Source organism: Tamandua tetradactyla, chromosome 2 (assembly GCF_023851605.1).
Source record: "Tamandua tetradactyla isolate mTamTet1 chromosome 2, mTamTet1.pri, whole genome shotgun sequence".
Taxonomy (NCBI): domain Eukaryota; kingdom Metazoa; phylum Chordata; class Mammalia; order Pilosa; family Myrmecophagidae; genus Tamandua; species Tamandua tetradactyla.
The window spans coordinates 129399487-129421875 of NC_135328.1; the positions used below are offsets into that span (position 1 = coordinate 129399487).

Consider the following 22389-nt stretch of genomic DNA (forward strand, 5'->3'; position numbering starts at 1 on the left):
CATTCCAAAGAATTATAAATAATTTATTGGGCATATTTTGTCGTATAAAAAGTATGCATTGAAGAAAGGTGCTCTAAATGGAGCTAAAGACTTAGCTACAGGTCACACCAGCCCTGCAGATTTATAGGAATTGTTGCACATCCATCTGATGATGTCCCTGGGAAGGAGAAGCTAGAATTGTCCCCTCAAGCAGAAGGGGGGAATTGGGGGGCCCTTTGAGGCACAAGGAGTGTCAGGGTCACAGAACTGGGAGGAAGAGACCCAGGTCTCACCTAGGCTCTGACACCTCAGTTGTTTCCTGATGTCCCCAGGCCTTAGGGGCAGCATGGAAGGCTGTGTGAGTGACACTGTGCAGTCTGGAGATGATAGGGAAGAGGAGAGAAAAGGTAGGGAGCTTTCATCCAGAGGGGGCAGAAGGAGGGGGTGCAGGAAGTGACCTCACTTCCTTGGAGACAGAGCCCTACAGAACTTGGAACCCCAAGAACTAGGCACCTACATTCCAGAGTCAACCCCTAACCACTCACTCCGGTAGAGAGGCTGAAGAGACCAACATGTTCTCTTGCTGTCTACCGGGTTCACGAGGCCGCGGGTCCAGGAAACTCCACCGTGAGAGCCTTATCCAACAGTGCAGGCGCTGGCTCAGCTCTCACCCTCGGAGATTCTGGAATTTTCCAAGGAGGAACCCAAGGGTAACCCAGGGGTCCCAGAAGGGGGATGCCCCAAGCTGACTTTGTGGCCCTGCCTGGGCAGTCTCAGCAGCACCCCTCCCTCTGTGGGTGCATGAGGGCAGGGACAAGAGTGGGGACAGACCCCGGGTAGAAGCAGGTGGCTGGGAATGGACATCTGGTGGGTTCATCATGACCCCAACACGTCCAGGCTCTAGGGTGGGCAGGGAAGAGTTGGAGTGGCACCACCTGCCCAGGTCTTAACCCAGCCCTGTGTAGCTGTCACCTCCTTTCCTCCTTGCCTGGTTGATGGTCTTGTCTTTACAGATTTCCCCCCAGGAGGCCAGGACAGAGCTGGATGATGGTGTTTTCAATACGTCTATGACCACAGCGCTGGCAGGCCAGAGTACCCAAAGGGACCAGAACAGGCTGGTGGTGAGATGGCAGCAGTAGGGTCCTCACCCAGGTCCCAAGTCAGCCGGGGGCTCCGGGTCTCAAATCCTGCCCAGACAGCACTCCCAGACTCCTCCCTGAGCTTCCCCTGTGTTGGTCCTCTATTCCAAGGAGTTCTGCATCCAGTCTCTGCCTTGACCAGGTGCAGTGATTCCTGGAACATCACAAAAGAGACGACCATAGTGATTCCTCCTCATGACAGACCATGACAGCCTTTCTTAGTGACATGTCCTTGGTCATTTTGTCTACCTGCCCCCAGGTGCTCTAGCACCTAGGTGTCCCACCTGCTGTCACCATGACAGGCCCTCCATACCTCTCCATCCTTAGGCATACTCAGTCTTCCTGAGTTGTTTTGCCTAAAAATGTGGGGAGAGTGAAATTATATGATAATACATGTGCTTCTGCAACATGCCATCACACCGAGCTCACCTTCATGATCCATCCATGTCAGGTGACAGGGCTGTGTGAAGGTTCAGAGGGAGGACAGAGTTGACAGGGGCCGCCTGTCACTACCATTGGTCCTTAACATGGCTCCTTCTGCTAATTTTTTCAACCAGCCTGAGAGACATTGTATGTCCCTGAATACCCTAATGTGTCCCAGTCACCCAGAGTAAATGCCAAGGAATGAGATGGTGAGGCTGAAGGTTAAGCAGATTTAAACTTTGAAGGGCAGGGGCCAAATCACTTGAAGCCCTCAAGGATCCCAAAGCATTTTGATGGTGGTGGCTACTTCTCTGCCATCCATCCACCCTGCATATGATCTAACTTTCTAATGTTGTCACTCTGGTGTCCACTAGGACAAAAACATCAAATTGCTCTTATAATTTAACATTGCCCCATGAAATAATGACCTGCATTTGAGTTCATTAAATGTCATACGGAACTTCTCTCTACTGAGTCATCAGCTTCTATCCTTGGACTTTCCAGGGGCTTTCTCCCACCCTGGAACTTCCAGGCGCTTTCCCCTTTACAGGATCAGGGCTAACTCAGATTCTCAAAGCTTCCTTTAATATGAAAAAGAAAGAAGTGCATGGCTTTGAAATAAAATACAGGATCCCAGGGTGAGTCTCCCTGAGCGTATCTGGGCAAAGAGGGAGGATTCAGGAGAATTTCCTACATGACAGGGGCAGACCTGGCCTCAGGCACCACAGAGGTGACATTTAGCAGCTGTAGAATCAAAGGGTCCTGGGTCTGACCTGTGTCTTCCAGCAGCCACATGGTCTTGGCCAGCCCTTGTTTCCTCTTCTATAGAACGGCACAGATTTGTGAAGACAAAGGGGGTAATACTATGACAGACTTTTTATAAAGGAAGGCTGCTATTACTGAGGTTAAAAAATAACCTGAATGCACTAAGGTTTAAAACATTCTTCTGCTAAAGACATCCATGTCCCACCTCTTTCCACTAGTTGTGAGGACTTGGGATTTCCAGGTTTGAGCATTTTTCCCAACTCTCTTGGTGATCCCAGTGTTACTACTGACAGCATTTTCCTCTCCTGACCCTCCAGTGTGAAGAACAGACTCCTGTGGTCACAGAAGGCACCCGCCAAATGCAGCTGATCATTGTGGACAACATCCTGGAGGAGCTGGGGCAGTGCCTGGTGCCCACCCCCCTGGGCAGGGAGTTCTCTGTAACATCTTCCCTTCGGGGAAACATGAGCAGGGGCATAGCCCAACAACAGGTGTTGGTGTTGCATCTGATCCTGGTCACCAGGCCAGTACACTGCCCCTCCTCATATGTCATCTTGCCAGCACTCCCCATGGGTCCCAAGATAGAAGAGGCTGTGCCAGAGGGTAAGAGGACTGTGCTTGGTTCCTTTGAGCCTGAGGGGAGGATATTGGGGAGAACCAAAGAATGAGGTCCCAGGGCTGGTATTGGGCTAGCAGCGAAGTGGACTGTCAGAATATATATTTGTTGGACCTCTCCCTGGGAAGAGCTCTTGGCCTGTGAATCAGGGGTTTGGGCATCTCACAGGTAGTGGGATATTTTCTGACTTTGGAGAGGTTCCTGGGAATGCTGTCATGCTGGTGAATATACTCCTCCTTTTGTAGCTCCAGTGCCACCTGTACTACCAAGGCTACCACCTGCTGTCCCAACAGCACAGTTAGAAAGCACTTCAACTCTGGATTTGGGACGAGCTCAAGAGCTGGAGCCCCTATTTACACCAGGTCCACTGGGTGAGGCAGGAGCTTCAAGGGAGGTGGAACTTCCATGTCAACATCCAGGAGCTGCAGAAGAGGACCCAGTGTTCCCCTCACCAACAAGACCCCTCCTATTCTTTATTATGTATTATTTTATCATGGTTTACATTATTTGTGAATTTTTTTATTATTAATTTTTAATTCATATTAAATTAAATGTTTTAATATTGTATTGAGGTGTTCATATCAGCATCCCGACGCATACATTTCAATGCTGAAGAACCATCAGCACTGTCGCATCCAGAACATTTCTTCTCTGTAAACAGGACCCTCACCGACTCAGCTGTCACTCTCCATTTTCACCTCTTCAGGACCCTGGGAACAACTGATCTGCTTCTGTCTCATGTGTCACTGTGTCCCAGGCCCCGTGCTGAGTATGTGATCCCAGTACAGAGTAAACCTCAGTCAGGGAAACATTGTTCCCTCATCATACTTGCCCACCATGTTCCAACTGGTAGGTTGAGGAACAGTTACTGGAACACAGAGCAGTGCTCACCCAGAGTCAGGTGTCTGTCACTTGTTTCCCCACTTGTGGCTTAGTCCCTCCTGCCTTGTGACCCTGGTCAAATGCTCAACTCCACATCCTTTACCCATTTCTGGCCGAGTCAGTCCAAGAAGTGAATCTGACCTTGTTGTCAGGACATGGCCAGTAGAGTGTGAGTGGCAATGGGTGAACCTGGGATTATGTACATATTGTTACCACGGTGTCCCCAACCAAGAGGGGCAAGTGGGCATCCAGGAGGATGGAAGAATGTGCAGGTGCAGGTCTTGGCATACCTAAGGGGAAGTGATGAGTGCATAGTTTAACCAGACCCTTACCAGGAGCATATCCCAAGAAATGCCAGGGAGGGAGGCTGTGAGGGAAGGACAGGTAATCTGGGAATTCTTTGACTCTTGAAGATAGTGGGATCCTTGTGTCTGGTAAGACAAAACTGGGGCCAAATCACGTGCTCTGCAAATATGTTTCTATTTATACTTCACTCTCACTCAAAGTCTTGAGGCATCTTCCTCCAGTAATTCAGCATGAAGAAAGATTGCTGCCTACCAAATGAACCTGTATTCATCACTTGCTTGATGAGATCTTTGTCTTCAGTTCTTTCCCTCTATTGACCTGAAAGGAAGCCCAGAGCTTCTTTTTCTTCTTTCTTACTTTCAAGCTTCATCCAAGGTTTTTAGGTACATTTTACGCATCTACATTTCAAGTATTCCAAATGTATTTTATTCTAATTGAACATTAGCTCATGGAGGCTATAATGTGATCATAGAATGAATCTCTTTTGAAAGACTCAAAAACGAAGCCCTTCAGAGTCATTAACAAAAAACGATGCCATGATCTCTTTATTCATGCAGCATGGGGGCTTGAAGATACACTTAAGAAATTTCCAGTAGGATGGACTGGAGGATGAGGAATGTGTGCAGTGCTGGGTTGAGCAGGGAATCAGGGAAGGGTTTGTAATGCCATTGAATGGGGATATTAGAAGGGGGCCTCCCTAGTTTTGTCATGCCTGGACAAACAAGAACATGGGGGAATCTGGGTACGTCCTTTCAAAGGGTCCTGTATGTTTGTGGGTCACCTGTACAGTGAAATGCATCTCCCAGAGACCATCTGCTTGCCCAGGTTGTCCCATTGTGTGGCTCAGTGCTGCCTGCTTTCCTGGGATCCAAGAGAAGGATGTCATTCTCAAATCCAACACATCTTCCTACTGAGCTCCTGGGATGGTCTCATGTACAGGTTCAGTGTTGTTATAGATTGTGCAATTGTTGAGTCTACAACCCTTGTTTAGTGACAGCTTCATGCCCAGCTTCTAGAGGAGTTCATGGCAAGAACAAGCAGGCATGGGAGTGGGGTCATCTCACTGTTACCTCTCCATCCAGTTCCAAAGGGAAACCTGCTCACCTGTGTGGGGCAGGACCATGGAGGGATACATGACTCATGCTCAAACGTCTTTCCTCCCCCATTTGCTTATGTCCTCTCCTCCAGAAATGCTTCCCTACCTCTCTTTACTCTCAGCAGTGCTACAGGTTCAACCATGCCTCTGGAGCCCATTGTTTCCTCAGTGATGGTCCTATTAGCCATGTGAGTGGCTGGCATGTCGATGAGGACAATACTGTGCCATCCATGTGGTTGGTGCCTGTCAGCTGTGGACATGTCTCCAGCACATTGATACTCATGTTGTCAGGGCCTCTGGATGTCATTACCCTCAAGGACAATGATGAAGCACAGAAAGGTAACCTGTGGCCTGTATGTGAAATCCAACCAGATCTGGTCCTTCAGTGCCCTCCTGTTCCCTCTCTTGGGCTCTTGGACCTGGAGGTGAACCCATCCCTTGAAGCTGCAGTTGACTCCTCTTTCTGGGTGACCTTGAGCATGGCTTCTCATGCCTGGACTTCTCATGTTTTGGACTGGACACTTCTCTGTAGGCTGCTTAGCACCATCCTGGGTGTCTAACCACTAGATACTGGCCCAAGCCCATCTAGCTGTGAGAAGCAAAGTATTTCTCCTGCCAGCTTTTGTGTCTCTGGGTCTTCACATCAATATATGTGTCAGGTGGGGTCTTAGTTGTGCTCTCAACTGCCCAAAGATTGTCAGGTGGAAAGTTACTGAATGAATGAATGAACAAAGCGTGTTAGGACAGCAGCCCTATGCCAAATGGTGAGGGAAAATTCTCCTTTGGTTCCAGTAATACCATATGGATGCCAAATCCATAGAAAAAATTGATTTAATGATGACAGTTCCAGCTGGGCTTGGGGTTGGCCAAACCTAGCCCTAATAGAAGGGAGCCAACCCCAAAATCTGTCATTGGCCTTCTACGATCATAGATAGGGTTCTGTAGGAGGTCTAAGCCTTAAGTGTCCTGACACTTAAATCAAACCAACCCCTTCGATTGTTGCACTGCCTCCACCTCCAGCTCTGCTCTATGTAGCTAGGGACAGGTACTGAGTCCCAGCTCAGGCTTTTGGAAAATGGGGTGAATGGATGTTCTCTTCAAGGCCCAACTCCTTTGAACCAACTATGCAAGGGCATGTGACAGTAACTAGCATGAGGTCACCTCCAAGGCATGGATATTGCCAGTTTTTTTACCTCCCAGAATCCCTGAGGGCCTCCCAGAACCACTTGGCAGCCTGCAGGTGTCTCTAGGGAATCCTGACTTATGCCACCATACTCAGTTGTTCCAGACATCTGCCTTATCTGGGCGAGAAGACCCTGGCCATTGGCCCAGGGCACTGTCACACAGTCCTTTAATTTCTTCGGCCGTAGAAAGCAGATACCATAAAATGGGGTGCCTGAAACAATGAGGAATTTTTAGCTGATTGGAGGCTGAGAAAATGTCCAAGTCAAGGCATCAGATAGGTGATGTTTACTTTCTGCAAACTGGCTTCTGGTGAGCCATGGCTTCTCTGTTACATGGCAAGACACCTGGCTGCATCTGTTGGTCTTCCTGATTTCCTGTGGGATCCATTGATTTCAGCTGCTTGCTCCACTGGATTTCTCTCTCCCCTTCTCCATATTCATCCATTTTAGGAAGGACTCTACAAACAGGATTAAGACCAATCTCGGGCCATACCTTCACGGAAATCACCTTATTAAAAGGTCTTACACTTATTAAGCACAGGAAAAGATGCTCAACATTATTAGGTATTCAGGAAATAAAAAAAACAATGAGATACCATTTCATACTCACAAGAATGGCTAGTCCTCAACAAAATGGAAAATTACAAATGTTGGTTAAGATATGGAGAAAAAGGAACACTCAGTTATTGCTGGTGGGAATGTGAATTGCTGCATCCACCATGAAAGACAGTTTGGCAGTTCATCAGAAATCTAAGTATTTAATTACCATATGACTGGTAATCCCACTACTAGGTATGTATCCCACAGCCTTCAGAGCTGGGACTCACTTCTTACCTCTTCTCCTTCCTCAGCTGGAGCTAAAGCTCTCCTCCTTGAATTGTGTCATGGGCTGGGCACAGGCTGTGCCCTTGGGGACTTTCTCCACATCAGCGTCATCCAGAAGTGAAGATGCCAGCTCATTCCCCCTTCTCAGCTCATTCCTTTCTCCTTCCCCAGGAATGCCAAGTGCTCCTGAACTTTGCATCCCTGCACGCGATCTTCTCTGCTCTATGTAGCAACTCCATCCAGCACCTGAAGCAGACATGGAAGGAAGCTTCCAGGTGGGATGGCCCTCTCCACAGCAGCCCCTGGGGGAACCGAGGATCTTGCCAAGGCAGGGCATTGTCCCGCCAGTGGCCTTAGCCCTGCTGGATGGCAACACCTCCTGTGGCTGACAATAAAATGGGTGGGGGGGTCTGAATCCCTATGTGACCTCAGCAGTCCTACCTAGAAAGAGAGTGGCTGACCTGTCAGGTAAAAGCCAATCCTTGGGGAAGATGGCGACTTAGTAAGACGCGCGGATCTTAGTTTCTTCTCCAGGACACCTACTAGGGGAGTAGAAACGATACAGAAAGCGCCCAAAGCCACAACAGAGATAAAAAAGACAGCGTACCCCATCCTGGAACGGCTGGCTGGCTGAGAGAAGCAGCTCGGGTGAGATCGCCGAGGCGCGCGGGCCTTACCGGGCGGGGTGGCAAGCGGCCGGAGTTACTCCCTTCCCCCTTCCCGGGCCGGCTGGGAGAATTGGAGAGGCGGTCCCCTGAAACAAAGACGGCTGGCGCCCACACCACGCGCAGCCCCCGGACCAACTGAGAGAATTGGATCGGAAATCCCCAGCCCGCGGAGAACGGTGACGGGTGGGGGAGGCCCCTTCCAAACCCGTGACTCCCGGGGAACGTGCACTCTCTCGGGCGGGCCGCTGCCGCTGGCGCCCTCCCGCCACGCTTGTTGCCCAGGGCCGACTAGGAAATTCGGACGGGCTCTTTCCCTGGCTGCGGCGACCAGCAACCCTCCCTGCGTTCGGACCCCGGGCCGGCTCAAGCCGTTTCGTCTAGCGAACCCCCAGGACGGCGAGAGTTTTCCAAAGTTTAAGGTCCCACAGCACCTTTTACTGGTGGGACCCGCAGACAAACGGGTGCCACGAGCGCCACCTACTGGGCAGGATAAGAAAAACAGCCCAGAGATTTCACAGAAAAATATTAAACCTTGCTGGGTCCAACACCAAGAGAAATCTGAATAAATGCCCAGACGCCAGCAGCAGAAGATAACTGTCCACGCTCAAAAGATTGAGAATATGGCTCAGTCAAAGGAACAAACCAATAGCTCAAATGAGACACAAGAGCTGAGACAACTAATGCTGAATATACGAACAGAAATGGAAAACCTCTTCAAAAATGAAATCGATAAATTGAGGGAGGACATGAAGAGGACATGGGCTGAACATAAAGAAGAAATAGAAAAACTGAAAAAAAAAATCGTAGAACTTATGGAAGTGAAGGATAAAGTAGCAAACATAGAAAAAATAATGGATAGCTACAATGATAGATTTAAAGAGACAGAAGATAGAATTAGTGATTTGGAGGATGGAACATCTGAATTCCAAAAAGAAACAGAAACTATAGGGAAAAGAATGGAAAAATTTGAACAGGGTATCAGGGAACTCAAGGACAATATGAACCGCACAAATATACGTGTTGTGGGTGTCCCAGAAGGAGAAGAGAAGGGAAAAGGAGGAGAAAAACTAATGGAAGAAATTATCACTGAAAATTTCCCAACTCTTATGAAAGACCTAAAATTACAGATCCAAGAAGTGCAGCGCACCCCAAAGAGATTAGACCCAAATAGGCGTTCTCCAAGACAATTACTAGTTAGAATGTCAGAGGTCAAAGAGAAAGAGAGATCTTGAAAGCAACAAGGAAAAACAATCCATTACATACAAGGGAAACCCAATAAGACTTTGTGTAGATTTCTCAGCAGAAACCATGGAAGCTAGAAGACAGTGGGATGATATATTTAAAATACTAAAAGAGAAAAACTGCCAACCAAGACTTATATCCAGCAAAATTATCCTTCAAAAATGAGGGAGAAATTAAAACATTCTCAGACAAAAAGTCACTGAAAGAATTTGTGACCAAGAGACCAGCTCTGCAAGAAATACTAAAGGGAGCACTAGAGTCAGATACAAAAAGACAGAAGAGAGAGATATGGAAAAGAGTGTAGAAAGAAGGAAAATCAGATATGATATATATATAATACAAAAGGCAAAATGTTAGAGGAAAATATTATCCAAACAGTAATAACACTAAATGTCAATGGACTGAATTCCCCAATCAAAAGACATAGATTGGCAGAATGGATTAAAAAACAGAATCCTTCTATATGCAGTCTACAGGAAACACATCTTAGACCCAAAGATAAACATAGGTTGAAAGTGAAAGGTTGGGAAAAGATATTTCATGCAAATAACAACCAGAAAAGAGCAGGAGTGGCTATACTAATATCCAACAAATTAGACTTCAAATGTAAAACAGTTAAAAGAGACAGAAGGACACTATATACTAATAAAAGGAACAATTAAACAAGAAGACATAACAATCATAAATATTTACGCACCGAATCAGAATGCCCCAAATACGTGAGGAATATACTGCAAACACTGAAAAGGGAAATAGACTCATATACCATAATAGTTGGAGACTTCAACTCACCACTCTCATCAAGGGACAGAACATCTAGACAGAGGATCAACAAAGAAATAGAGAATCTGAATATTACTATAAATGAACTAGACTTAATAGACATTTATAGGACATTACATCCCACAACAGCAGGATACACCTTTTTCTCAAGTGCTCATGGATCATTCTCAAAGATAGACCATATGCTGGGTCACAAAGCAAGTCTTAACAAATTTAAAAAGATTGAAATCTTACACAACACTTTCTCGGACCATAAAGGAATGATGTTGGAAATCATAATAGGCAGAGTGCCAGAAAATTCACAAATACGTGGAGGCTCAACAACACACTCCTAAACAACGACTGGGTCAAAGAAGAAATTGCAAGGGAAATTAGCAAATACCTCGAGGCGAATGAAAATGAAAACACAACATATCAAAACTTATGGGACGCAGCAAAGGCAGTGCTAAGAGGGAAATTTATTGCTCTAAATGCCTATATCAGAAAAGAAGAAAAGGCAAAAATTCAGGAATTAACTATCCATTTGGAAGAACTGGAGAAAGAACAGCGAGCTAACCCCAAAGCAAGCAAAAGGAAAGAAATAAGAAAGATTAGAGCAGAAATAAATGAAATTGAAAACATGAAAACAATCGAGAAAATCAATAAGGCCAGAAGTTGGTTCTATGAGAAAATCAATAAGATTGATGGGCCCTTAGCAAGATTGACAAAAAGAAGAAGAGAGAGGATGCAAATAAATAAGATCAGAATGGAAGAGGAGACAAACTACTGACTCACAGAAAAAGGAGGTAATAACAGGATACTATGAACAACTTTACGCTAATAAATACAACAATTTAGAGGAAATGGACGGGTTCCTGGAAAGACATGAACAACCAACTTTGACTCAAGAAGACATAGATGACCTCAACAAACCAATCACAAGTAAAGAAATTGAATTAGTCATTCAAAAGCTTCCTAAAAAGAAAAGTCCAGGACCAGATGGCTTCACATGTGAATTCTACCAAACGTTCCAGAAAGAATTAGTACCAATTCTCTTCAAACTCTTCAAAAAAATCGAAGTGGAGGGAAAACTACCTAATTCATTCTATGAAGCCAACATCACCCTCATACCAAAACCAGGCAAAGATATTACAAAAAAAGAAAACTACAGACCAATCTCTCTAATGAATACAGATGCAAAAATCCTCAATAAAATTCTAGCAAATCGTATCCAACACGTTAAAAGAATTATACATCATGACCAAGTAGGATTCATCCCAGGTATGCAAGGATGGTTCAACATAAGAAAATCAATTAATGTAATACACCATATCAACAAATCAAAGCAGAAAAATCACATGATCATCTCAATGATGCAGAGAAGGCATTCGACAAGATTCAACATCCTTTCCTGTTGAAAACACTTCAAAAGATAGGAATACAAGGGAACTTCCTTAAAATGATAGAGGGATATATGAAAAACCCACAGCTAATATCATCCTCAATGGGGAAAAATTGAAAACTTTCCCCCTAAGATCAGGAACAAGACAAGGATGTCCACTATCACCACTATTATTCAACATTGTGTTGGAGGTTCTAGCCAGAGCAATTAGACAAGAAAAAGAAATACAAGGCATCAAAATGGAAAGGAAGAAGTAAAACTATCACTGTTTGCAGACGATATGATACTATACGTCGAAAACCGGAAAAATCCACAACAAAACTACTAGAGCTAATAAATGAGTACAGCAAAGTAGCAGGTTACAAGATCAACATTCAAAAATCTGTAGCATTTCTATACACTAGTAATGAACATGCTGAGGGGGTAATCAAGAAACGAATCCCATTTACAATTGCAACTAAAAGAATAAAATACCTAGGAATAAATTTAACTAAAGAGACAAAAAACCTATATAAAGAAAACTACAAAAAACTGCTAAAAGAAATCAGAGAAGCCCTAAATAGATGGAAGGGCATACCGTGTTCATGGATTGGAAGACTAAATATAGTTAAGATGTCAATCCTACCTAAATTGATTTACAGATTCAATGCAATACCAATCAAAATCCCAAAAACTTATTTTTCAGAAATAGAAAAACCAATAAGCAAATTTATCTGGAAGGGCAGGGTGCCCCGAATTGCTAAAAACATCTTGAGGAAAAAAACGAAGCTGGAGGTCTCGCGCTGCCTGACTTTAAGGCATATTATGAAGCCACAGTGGTCAAAACAGCATGGTATTGGCATAAAGATAGATATATCGACCAATGGAATCGAATAGAGTGCTCAGATATAGACCCTCTCATCTATGGACATTTGATCTTTGATAAGGCAGTCAAGCCAACTCACCTGGGACAGAGCAGTCTCTTCAATACATGGTGCCTAGAGAACTGGATATCCATATGCAAAAGAATGAAAGAAGACCCATCTCTCACACCCTATACAAAAGTTAACTCAAAATGGATCAAAGATCTAAACATTAGGTCTAAGACCATAAAACAGTTAGAGGAAAATGTTGGGAGATATCTTATGGATCTTACAACTGGAGGCGGTTTTATGGACCTTAAACCTAAAACAAGAGCACTGAAGAAGGAAATAAATAAATGGGAACTCCTCAAAATTAAACACTTTTGTGCATCAAAGAACTTCACCAAGAAAGTAGAAAGACAGCCTTCAGAATGGGAGACAATATTTGGAAATGATATATCAGATAAAGGTCTAGTATCCAGAATTTATAAGAGATTGTTCATCTCAACAACAAAAAGACAGCCAACCCAATTACAAAATGGGAAAAAGACTTGAACAGACACCTCTCAGAAGAGGAAATACGGATGGCCAAGAGGCACATGAAGAGATGCTCAATGTCCCTGGCCATTAGAGAAATGCAAATCAAAACCACAATGAGATATCATCTCACACCCACCAGAATGGCCATTATCAACAAAACAAAAAATGACAAGTGCTGGAGAGGATGCGGAGAAAGAGGCACACTTATCCTGTTGGTGGGAATGTCAAAGGGTGCAACCACTGTGGAAGGCAGTTTGGCGGTTCCTCAAAAAGCTGAATATAGAACTGCCATACGACCCAGCAATACCATTGCTAGGTATCTACTCAAAGGACTTAAGGGCAAAGACACAAACGGACATTTGCACACCAATGTTTATAGCAGCATTATTTACAATTGCAAAGAGATGGAAACAGCCAAAATCTCCATCAACAGAAGAGTGGCTAAACAAACTGTGGTATATACATACGATGGAATATTATGCAGCTTTAAGACAAGATAAACTTATGAACCATGTAATAACATGGATGGACCTAGAGAATATTATGCTGAGTGAATCCAGCCAAAAACTAAAGGACAAATACTGTATGGTCCCACTGATGTGAACGGACATTCGAGAATAAACTTGAAATATGTCATTGGTAACAGAGTTCAGCAGGAGGTAGAAACAGGGTAAGACAATGGGTAATTGAAGCTGAAGGGATACAGACTGTGCAACAGGACTAGATACAAAAACTCAAAAATGGACAGCACAATAATACCTAATTGTAAAGTAATCATGTTAAAACACTGAATGAAGCTGTATCTGAGCTATAGGTTTTTGTTTTGTTTTGTGTTGTTTTGTTTTGATTTTACTATTATTACTTTTATTTTTTTCTCTATATTAACATTCTATATCTTTTTCGGTTATGTTGCTAGTTCTTCTAAACCAATGCAAATGTATAAGAAATGATGATCATGCATCTATGTGATGATGTTAAGAATTAATGATTGCATGTGTAGAATGGTATGATCTCTAAATGTTGGGTTAATTTCTTTTTTTCCGTTAATTAAAAAAAAAAAAAAAAAAGAGAAGGGATAATTGGAGATGAAGGGATACAGACTGTACAACGGGACTGGATATAAAAACTCAGAAATGGACAGCACAATACTACCCAATTGTAATGCAATTATGTTAAAACACTGAATGAAGCTGCATGTGAGGTATAGGTTTTTTGTTTTTGTTTTTGTTTTTGTTTTTTTCTTTCTATTATTGTTTTAATTCTTATTCTGATGTCTTTTTATTTCTTTCTAAATCGATGCAAATGTACTAAGAAATGATGAATATGCAACTATGTGATGTTATTAAGAATTACTGATTGTACATGTAGATTGGAATGATTTCTAATTGTTTTGTTAATTTTTTTTTAATTAATAAAAAAAAAAAAAAAAAAAAAAAGCCAATCCTTGGAGGAACGTTTTGAGGGTTATCTCCATAGCACTAGATTGCTTTGTCCAACCAAAATCAAAATGAGATAAGAAGACATCTCATTTGACATGGGAAATGGTTCCTCTATAATATGGAGGGTTTATTGACCCTCAGTTTCCAACCCATTCATCCAGGACACTGGGATCTGTGAAGTCTAAAATCAAATGGGTTTGCACTCACACCCATTCTTACCATCCCCCAAACATTCTGTTCTTTCTCCTCCCCAAAGGGACAGCATTTATCATTTGCAAATGATGAGTAAAACCTCCCAGAAAAGAGAATTGCCAGGCCAGGTAAAGTGGAGGCTGGTGGTGGCACCATGGTGGGAATATTCCTTGAAAAACTCCTGGCTGGTCTTGTCTAGACTAAGAGGGGAGAGGTATTTGTTTGGCTAGTCACTGCTCAGGGGCAGTTCGGGGGCAGGAGGCACTGGTCCCTGGATATGGTAGAAGTAGCTGGGCCATTTCAGGAACAGATAATAAACGGAAAGGTTTAGCCGGTGTCCTTCCCACCTGTAGGATTCTCCTCTGTTACCACATTGGCAGTGACATATGTCCCAGCTTGGAGGATTTCTGAAATTATGTCCATTGCTGTGTAGACATAGAGAGTTCTGGCCAGAGGGAATTTCCTAAGGGGGGTCCTTGGTGAGGACAGGCGTTTGGCATGGCCTTCGGCAGCAATGGGGGTCAGAGACTCCAGTGGGCTCAGGATGGCAGGACTGGACAACCACAGCTCCAAAGCCACCTCCTCCTTCTCCCTGCATGGCTCACCCCACTCGGTTGTCAGCCACAAAGCACGAGGGTGGGAAAACCACCCTGGGCAGAGGTGCTGAGTGCTGAGTTGACTTCAGCTCACACCAAGCTGGGCAGGGCCAACCACTCCTCGGACTCCCAACAGGACCAGGGGCAAGTGACAGCCCTGTGGGGCCTCTGTTCCTTATGGGGAAATGCTGTGAGACCACGCCGTGCTGCCTTCCTCACAAGGGAGCCCACAGGAGTTCAAGAGAGCACAGGAATGTGGTTGAGCTTTCCTCTGGTTCTGATGGGAGAAGGTGCTGGAGAGAGCACCCGGACAACATTATGGAACACTCAGTTGTCTGGGGCACATTTCATGCCTGCAGTTTGCACATGACACAGGAAACTCTGGGTGGCCAGCCCATTTGGTCAATGTCACGTCACAGGGAGTGCTGCTCCTAGGTTGCCTCCCAGTCAGGAGCATTTCTGTCAATTGACACCTCCAGGCTGTCCAAACCCCAGTCAGACAAGTGGGCTGATGGGGTCAGGAGAGGATGGCTTCAATGACCTTGTCCACCCTGGCAGGAGAGGATCTCTAAGGAGTCCAGTAGGGAGGTGATAGCAAGGAAAGGGCAAGAGAGGCCACTGTGGAAGAGAATGAGGGTACCTGAGGACACCGAGGGTCAGGTTGGGGTTGGCATCCATGACTGTACAGGGCTCAGTCCTTCTTGCACCACTGCTTTCTGTGCCCCTGAGCCTGGGATGCCTCCATTAGATGTGCCATCATCTGGACCCTGAGATGGAGGCTTGACCAGGTAGTATATAGGAGGCCCTGATTGTTCGCAGTCAAAGGAAGGCCTTGGCAGGGCCCAATTGAAGGTGGATCTGGGAGAGGTGGTTGAGCAACCTCATACTGTTTTGCGATTTGCCAAGAGCCATCGCTGGAAGGTGGCTAGCAGTGCTTTTGTGGTCCTAGGGGTTGGAGGGGAACTCAGTAGGAGGTGTCTGAGAGCCCCAGATGTTGGCAGGGTGAGGTCTGGGTGGGGGAAGGGGAATGAGAGAAAGAGACCTCAGGGTGGGGGCCTTGGGTGGGTTCCAGCGGGCTTGGGCACTCCACCTCACATCTGATGCCACTGTTTTCCCCCAGTCCAACATTCCCCACCTGTGGATGCTCCTGTCAGAGCTGGCCTCCCTTCAGTTAGCTCCCACGGACTCTCAGGAAGTGAGTAGGACTTGGGGCCAGGAAAAGGGTGTCGAGTCCCATCAGCATAAGGGAGAGCACCCCTCCCTGAGCCCTGTGCTCTCAGCCCAGGGCCCAGCTCATCCATAGGAGCCCTGAGAGCTGAGGCATCATGTCCCCCTTCCAGCCGTGGAAGCAAATCGTGGCCAGAAACCATAGGACTTATTCCTCTCCCACATCCCCTCCTGGCTGAGCTGGGCACAGACTGTGCCTCAGGTGTGGGCATGGGGGGAGAGTGAAGTCAGCCCCTCCATGGTGAGACCGCTGCTGAGTCCCTTCCTGCCTGACGCGCAGTCTCCCCATTGCATTCAGTGTGTGTTAGGCTGGAAGATCCCTATGCCTCTGACTAGATCCCCCTGTTCTGGCGCCCAGATTCCTGAATAGGTCTCAGCCCTGCGAGGGCTGGCCTGGCCCTGGTGGCCCCTCCCAATAGTGCACAGGAGAGGGTGAGGGGGCTGGTCAGGGCCTTTTGGAGCCTCTGCTGATGGACCTGGCTTTGTGTCTTGCAGGGAAGATTGATAAGTTACCAAATGGGACTGAAGGTGAGAAGCTGGGGACATCACTCCAGGGTTGAGGTGCAGGAGAGAGGGTCTGAGAATCACAGGGCATGAAGTCCTATTGCTCCATCCACCTTCAGTTTCTCACCAGGAGAGTTTGTTTCACAGAGACGAGGTAGAACTTCCCCCATGGGGGTTGGGGAGGTGTTGACATCCAGGACATTTCCCTGCAGGAGGGTCTGTGAGATTCCTGGGCTGAGACCAGGGAGGCCTTGGATGAGAGTGCAGGGAAGGAGGAGGCTCCTGTGACCAAATCCACAGACCCCAGCTGTAGCCCTGATCCCACCCAGCAAGGCCACCCTGGCCTCTTCTCCATCTTCTTCTTCCCTCTGTCCCAGGAATACAAGGTCATTTCCAGGATTGAGCACCTCCAGGAGGGATGCACCTACATCCTCTTTTGGCCCATGGAGGAATTTAAGGCCTGGTTTGGGCCGTGGATCATCAGTTCAGCGAGTCTGAGTGGTAAGGCCAGGGCAAAAGGTAGCAGCAGCAGGGCCACGCCATGAGCTGTGACTTTCTGTAGCCTCACAGCAGCCCTCTGCCCTGTAGCTACCATCTGTTTTGTGAGCGGGATCCCCTGGCCCTGTTGGACAGCAACACACTCGATGCCCCAAACCTCCCAGATGTTGTCAAGCCCGGAATGCAGGGTGAGTTCCCTTTCCAGGCTGGCAGTAGCATCTGCCTCAGGGCTCAGCATATTTTTGGACTCAGCATTGCCTGAGGGTGTCTACATTTTAGTATTGGGGACCCTTCTCTCCTGATCAGCCCTGTGACAGCATCATGACCCCATCGTTCTGGGCCTGGGTGTCCCACGATGGAAATGGGAGATGCTGAGAGACCTCTCTGTTGCCTGCGGTTCAGATCTCCCATGGCCTGCAAGAGCCCTTGGCAGGATGGCCCAAGCGCTGAGGGCAGTATGCACAGGAGGGAGCGGATGGGTCCCTGGCACCGGCCCCAGCTTAGGCGCCCTTCTGTCCAGCCCCCAGGGGCTCAGCGCTGAGCCCAGCTGCAGTGGGGCCTCCCTGCCCAGTGTCTGGCTCCAGCTTGGATGTGACCTCAGCAGTGGCCTCGCAGCTGTCTCACTCCCCAGACTTGAGGCTGATGCCTCCCAGTCTGACCTGGAAATGAGTGTGGGCCTCATCTCCAAATACCCTGATGGCCAGGAGAAGCAGGCGTCTGCCCATTTTTTTTCAAATTTGTTTTATTTCATTTTTATTTTTTCAATTCGTTTATTAATTAAAACAAATTTAACACATGAAATAAAACATTAACATAAATAATCAGTAATTCACAACATCATCATTTAGTTGCATATTCATTTGTTAGAACATTTGCATCCATTCAGAAAAAGAAATAAAAAGACCATAGAAAAAGAAATAAAACAAAAACAGAAAGAAAAAAAAGATTATACCTACCATACCCCTTACCCCCCACTTTCACTGATCACTAGCATTTCAAACTAAATTTATTTTAACATTTCCTCCCCCTAATATTTATTTTTCTTACATATGTTCTACTCATTTGTTAACAAGGTAGATAAGAGGAGGATCAGACACAAGGTTTTCACAATCACACCGTCTCATTGTGAAAGCTGTATCATTATTCAATCATCCTTAAGAAACATGGCTACTGGAACACAGCTCTACATTTTCAGGCTGTTCCCTCCAGCCTCTCCACTACATCTTGAATAACAAGGTGATATGTACTCAGTGCATAAGAATAACCTCCAGGATAACCTCTCGACTCTGTTTGGAATCTCTCAGTCATTGACACTTGTCTCATTTCACTCTTCCCCCTTTTGGTCGAGAAGGTTTTCTCAATCCCTTGATGCTGAGTTTCAGCTCATTCTAGGGTTTTTCTCAATCCCTTGATGCTGAGTCTCAGCTCATTCTAGGATTTCTGTCCCAGGTTGCCAGGAAGGTCACACCCCTGGGAGTCATGTCCCATGTTGACAAGGGAGGGTGGTGAGATGGCTTGTTGTCTTGGCTGGAGAGAGACCTGCCCACGTTTAGGGGAAGGAAATGAAGAAGAGACCCCACTCCACCCTTCTTCGCAGGAAGAAGAAGGGGCTCGAATGGTCAAGGGGCTGTTTCTAAGTGGCCCTGATGCCTCTCGGCCTTAGGGTCACCCTGCCTGTCTCCAGCTGGCCAGGTGGCTTAGCCATCCCCAGGGAGACTAGGACAGTCCAGGCAGCCACTTCCCTCCCACCAGCGACCCGGGGACTCCCAGCCCCAGGCAAGTTCCAGCCCTGAGCCTTTCCTCCTGCCTGGCATGACCCTGCCCCCTGACAGGCTCACCTGCACTCCAGATCTTCTACTGCCCCCTTGCCCCCCAAAATAAAGATGTAATTTTAGATGAATTTTGAAGTGCATGATGGTATTTTGTTTTCACACTATTGTCAAAACCTTCCGGGGCATGTTAGCCTGCAGTGTAGGGGCGTCTTCCCACTAATATAAGGCACTGAGTTAGAGTAAAGCCAGGACTAGCTCACAATTTTGCATCCTAGTTATCAAAGTAGAGAAGATGACAGGGATCCTAATGCCTTTGCCCTCCTTTATGCTCATTCTTTTAGTGTAATCATAAGGGAATTTCCTTAGCAGGTGTGGACATTTTAGGCACATACAGGCCAAAATGTCTAATTCTTGGCTATTAGAGCAAGTTGTTCCCAATTTAATGAATTCCCCAGCAGAATATTCCTTTACAATGATAGTTTCAGTTGCTGACTAAGAAGGGTTCTTAGAGAGGTTTTGCATGGGTTTGACTGTTTGACCTTTTGCTAATACTTTAATTGCATTGGTTATTTCTCAGTGTTCTTCCAGGGATTTCAGGATTTTGGATCCTGATCTTTTATTTATTTATTCATTTTTTAGCTAACATAGCTGTCACATTGGTTTGGTCTCCGTCTTCCCCCACCTCTCATATTTTTTTAGGTCATACTTTTCAGAACTGAGATCTTGCCACCTCTATTTTATTGTCTGTATAATTTAGTGTTCCTACAAGCTTGTTATTAAATGGGAGATGGAAATCTGCACACTCCTACTTCACTGCACCTTCAATTCTTTTGTTTTTGTAACACGTTCTCCATTTCCACCACCATTTCAAGTAGTTCCATTACATTCACACTTAAAGGGAGGTTTGCACAGTTAATCAATGCAGTGTCCTCTCCTTACAGCAAAGAAGCAGGCCTCCCCAGGCTCACTCCCGCTGGACCCTGCTCTCTCTAATACTGTGGACCCAAGAAGCAAAGGAGTACTGAGCATCTGTGATTCTGTGCTGTTCTTAGTTTCAGTTCCCTTAGATTTGATTTTGAGGTCAGGGAGGACATTGGGGCTGGGTCCAATGGGCTGATATTTAAAGGATAAGGAGGCTGGGCAAGAGGTCGAGCTTGAGGAGGGGAAGAGAGAAGGCAGAAAGGGTATTTAGCAGCACTGTGAGAAACAGAAAAGCAGCTAGCACAGTCGAGGGGAGAAAATTAAAGCAGCCAGTGGAAGCACAAGTTTTTTTTTTTTTTCATTTTGCTGAACTAGGAGCTATTTGTCAAAATATCTCATTTAGTGAATAATTTTATTTTGGGGGCTGTTAACATTTCTCCTTGAGATAATTCAATTTCACTAGACCAAAACAACCCCACAGGGGCTAAGTAAATTGGGGTTATTAGAGTGTACCCCTTTCTTTTATAAAGGAACTAGAACTAGGACCAAATCAGAAAACATCAAGTGAGAAGCCATCCTTTGCACATGTGCTTCCCCAGACTTGACTGCCTGATTATTTTTCATAATAGCACCAGAAGAACTGGAGAGAAATGGTAATGAATTCTTTTACCTGATGGCCAGAAACCTCCATACCGGAGGGCCTGGCAAGATTTTAGCTTCACAAACAGATTTCACATTACCTGAACTCGGAGGGAGTTCACAGATCCTAGAGGGGCAAGCCAAGGCGGTCAGATGTTACACAGGAGAAGATGGAATACAAAAAATCCCTGCTGGCACCAAGCCCTTCCCTGAGCTGCCATCCTGGCATCATCCCGGTGTTCACCTTTGAGACCCACTCTTCGCATTCCCATTGAGTCCTTAGTGTTGGAGTTAGTTTTTGATCGCTGTGTAAGAAATTACCACCACATTTCAGACAACACAAACTGATTAACTCAGGGTTTCTGCAGGTCAGAAGTCTGAGCAGAGTGGTCATGTACTCTGCTCGGGGTGTCACGAAAGAGATCAATGGAGTCTTTAGTAGGGCAGTTCCCACACCTTCTCAGGCTGTTGGTAGACCCGTTTTCTGGTGGTTAGACAACTGACATCTTCCTTGTGTTGCTACTTGTTGACCAAATTCTGCTCTCAGCCCCTAGAGGCCACTCTCAGAGCCTTGCCATTTGGTCCTCTCTATATGACCTTTCATATCCCCAAGCTGTGATTTCATGAAGGATCCAGTCCCCTTTCCAGGCTCACCTGACCAGGTCAAGCCTTCCCCAGAGATTCTCCATACTGATGAACTCCATGTCAATCGAGTAGACACCTACTCATGGTAGTGACATCCCATCCAGTCATAAGTTTCTAATGCAGTAAAGGGTAGGAGACCATGCAAGGACCAGTCACCAAAGGATGGAAATAATAATGCCATATTAGATTTCTGTCTTCAACAGTATTTATAAGGAATACACTCTGGTATGCAGAAAACTGGATGTCAGGAGGCTGGGGCAAAGCATTGCTGGGATTATTTAAGGAAAATGGGACAAATGTATTTTGCTGAACAGAAAAGTTTTTAGAAGAACAACAGAAAAGCAGTAATAAGGTCAGTAGGCTAAACTTAATCTGGTGAGAGCCACTCTGAGGAGTGTTTCTTAGGAGCTCATTGAAGAAGCCTTCAGCATTGGATTCACACACAAACTGAAAGGGCAGGGGAAACCTCCAATTACCAACCCCCCTTAGAACTGTGGTGACCACTCTCTTACCAGTTTGGAAAAGTTTTCATTGCTTTTGTGTGAACTTTCACCTCCTCATGTTTATTCAGAAAAAGCTTGCTTCATGGTAAGAAAAGTGGGTTTCCTTTGTTTAGGCAGCTCCTGCCTTGGCCAGTCCTGGTGGGTTCTAGCCACACTGAGCATTCTAAGCCTCTATTTAAGACCAAGCATTTTTGACCACACAGATGCTCTACTTAACCCTCCCCCTTAGGCCTGCCTTCTCCCAACCTGATTAGTCCACAGCCTCTCCCCCAATCTGTCACCACATTTTTTGCTGGCCTTCTCCAGGCAGTAGAAAAGCCCAGACTCTATTTTGTTTAAGGAGCTGATCTAAGGTTTCCTCCAGTCTCCTTATTAGTCAATGAAGCAATAAACCGTTTCTCTTCTCAAAATACACAGTGACTAAAAGTAGCTTCAGTGCACATCAGGCTGATGAGCTCACTTTTGGCAACAGTACAGGTCCAGAAAATGCAGCCATGGCTGGCTGAAAGCATTAGGGAGTATTTACCTATGTGAAAGGAGCAAAGAGTCAAGAGGAGCCACATGTTGGGGATAACTTCACCACAGTTCTGCCCCAAGGTCAATTCCTCAAGGGCAAATCAGTGTCTTCACTCTCTCCCTAGGGCCCACCCCAGCACAGTTCTTACTCTGCAAAAAGTAAAATCTCAACAAATAACTGTTTAATGAATAATAATATGTGTAGCTGAAATAGCACTTTGAGACATTATTTTTGCTTCAATTGCTATATGATTTGGACAAAACAT

At 45.7% G+C, this 22389-nt stretch overlaps 1 long non-coding RNA gene across 11 annotated transcripts in view; it reads left to right on the forward strand.

Moving 5' to 3' along the window:
- Positions 1-3489, forward strand: part of LOC143673851 (uncharacterized) — a 135348-nt gene extending 131859 nt beyond the window's left edge. For 9 of the 11 annotated variants that reach the window (XR_013170731.1, XR_013170732.1, XR_013170733.1 and 6 more), the window contains 4 exons: positions 312-386; positions 993-1100; positions 2624-2909; positions 3168-3489. This is a non-coding gene — a long non-coding RNA (uncharacterized LOC143673851). The remainder of the gene's footprint in view (positions 1-311; positions 387-992; positions 1101-2623; positions 2910-3167) is intronic. The other 2 variants (XR_013170734.1, XR_013170730.1) reach the window with 2 other exon arrangements.
- The last annotated feature ends 18900 nt before the right edge of the window (positions 3490-22389 follow it).